Source organism: Montipora capricornis, chromosome 8 (genome assembly GCF_036669925.1).
Source record: "Montipora capricornis isolate CH-2021 chromosome 8, ASM3666992v2, whole genome shotgun sequence".
Taxonomy (NCBI): Eukaryota; Metazoa; Cnidaria; class Anthozoa; order Scleractinia; family Acroporidae; genus Montipora; species Montipora capricornis.
Genome location: NC_090890.1, coordinates 42,399,865 through 42,402,364, shown reverse-complemented (window position 1 = coordinate 42,402,364; position 2,500 = coordinate 42,399,865). Strand labels below are relative to the sequence as shown.

At 39.5% G+C, this 2,500-nt stretch overlaps 1 protein-coding gene across 2 annotated transcripts in view; it reads left to right on the top strand.

Moving 5' to 3' along the window:
* LOC138060479 (transient receptor potential cation channel subfamily A member 1-like) overlaps window positions 1–867 on the top strand; it is a 42,806-nt gene extending 41,939 nt beyond the window's left edge. For both annotated transcript variants that reach the window (XM_068906272.1, XM_068906273.1), the window contains one exon: window positions 1–867. This exon is cut by the window's left edge and continues 399 nt beyond it. The gene's annotated coding sequence lies outside the window, so the exon portion shown is untranslated.
* Window positions 868–2,500: the final 1,633 nt, after the last annotated feature.

The following is a 2,500-nucleotide window of genomic DNA, read 5'->3' as shown; positions in this document are numbered from 1 at the left end:
TTCGTTTTTGCCGAAGTAACGTTCCGTTTCGAAGTAACTGCGTTTCCGCATCATGTCTCTTCTAATCAAATTGTATGACAAAAAGACGCTGAATAACGTTGCAGTCATTTCTCAAACTGTGTGAGTCAAGAGTCCAAGCAAGAAGTCGAGTACAAGTTTTCGTTCCGTACTTACCACATCAGGGGCACCCAACGAGAATATAGTTCTAAACCACTTAAACCTAGTTTTGTTAAACATATTTTAGTATTTAAACGGTAGATATAGGCATATTATTATCCCCTAAAAATTTTTCATCTGTTCGGATTTCCTAGCTGAAAGTCTAGTGATCCGAAGATTATAGGGATCAAAACTTACCTTTTCGAAAATTTCAGCCAGAAAAAAGACTCCCGAAAATTCTAGGTGACCTTTTTAGGGTAAAAATCGGTTAAAAATGGGCAATTATACCATTTTTTAGATGTTCGAAAATCCTAGGACAAGCAGGCAAGCAAGAAATTTTACAACAAATGTTCCGAAAATTCTAGATCTCAAATCGTCCTCCGAACAGATATTTTCCGAAAATTGACGTAGGGTGCCCTTGCCACATTTACATTTTCTTCAGTTAAAATTTTTGATTTTGGCTTCATGTTTTCTACCACAAACAAGGTAAATAATTTTATAAGAAAATTGCTAAAGAAGTGAAATTTTGCTAGTTTAATCTCCACAGGGTCGAAGATTCTATCATTTATAATAACAAGAGGTCATTTCACAGTTGTAAAAAATGACCGCCCGCGTCGGGTTGTAAGTTAAGAGGGCATGCGCCCGCGATATCGATATAATGAGAAAATCACCTAGACAACCACCCAATACGATTAAACAATCCGTTCCTTCATTTTCTCTGTATTGTCTTTATATGAGCGAGTGGCACCGAACGGTTAGTGCGAAGTCTTGCACGTCCGAGCACGTACGGTGAAAACAGCAAGTGACCTTGATCCAGAGCGCTGCTCATCGGGATTTGTCTCAACATCATTTGCCAGACTTAGGGCGCTTTCTATTTGACAGAACTGACCGGCCAGACCAGGCATTTGGAAGGTTTAACGCTAAAACGCCTTCAAATTAACACTCTTCGAGGATGATATATACCCCTCTGGAAGAAGACGAGAGGTTATCATGTAAGTGTTCCTTAAAATTGTTGGATTTTCTTTGAAAACTGACAGGTCTGGCCGGCCAGTTCTGACAAAAGGAAAGCGCCCTTAGTATTTTACTCTGTCTAACGCCAGACGATTTTTGCCAGACTTAGGGTGCGATTTTTTGGGAAAATCCCAAAACGGATTTCTGATCTTGGATCAATGGATTCTTCAGCGTCAAAAAAACGCAAAATCTGAAAAAGGATTATTTCGCATGACCGCGACGCAAACAAACACACCAAGAGTCGGGTACAAATCTTAGCAATCGATACCCCGAAATGACGAAAAAACTGCCTTTTTCAATGTCGAAAAGGTGATAACAATATTATGGCTGTCAAGAAACGTTTAGTGTAATTTCTGTCGCGTACAGTAGCTGTTGTGTATCATTTTTACATGGAAAACCGCTTGTCAGAAATACGTTTTTTCAAATCCTTTCCCGAAAAAACGCTGAAGTTATGAATCTCAAAAATCGGGATTTTGATTTAATCCGAAGTATCCTCCTCGAGTGTGGGTACTTTGGATTCATGATCCGTTTTTTGGATTTTGCCAAAAGCACGCAAAATCCGTTCTTGGATTCAAGAATCCGTTTTCTGATTTTCCCAAAAAAACGCACCCTTAGTATTTTAATCTGTCTAACGCCAGACGATTTTACTCGTCAATGGGGAATCTCCAGGAGTCAATGGGTTAAAAGCAAAGGAAAATAAAAGCGACAAAGGCACATTTGACTAAACCAAAGGCTCACATAGTAATTAACTTGCCGTAAATGTGATTGTTGTTATAAAGTAGGCAGGTAAATTCCCTCCAGATAAAATAGAAGCAACAAAATAGACCAAAACTTCCCTTTCATGCGTAGCGAAAATTCTTTACCTTTCACAAAATTGTTGAACAGCCCGTACGTCCGTCCTCACAATGTGAACTTCCACAGCAAAGCGACTCAAAATGGCGAACTGATCCGCTAAGAACGAGACACGCGACTCACCCTTCTCTTGCCGTCGACAATTTCGGATATCGACCACACATCATCTATAGGGGAGAAGGTCAGCGACATTTCCCACTTTGGCCAACAGACTCACCTACCCCTAGATGAAATATTTCGAGATACTTACCCACCACTAAGCGTGGTCTAACAAAGAATTAGAAAAATCTTCAACTTCTTTTGCGTCAAGTAGTGCATCATATTGTGTCCGACCCTTTGGGATATTGACATCTGACACCGGAATTTTGATCAGGAAATATTATGTTGCTTACTTCAGGTATCATGCCCTATTCTACCCTGTGTATCTAAGATTTTTGAACGAATTATGTATAATCAACTGTATAACTACTTTGTTTCACGC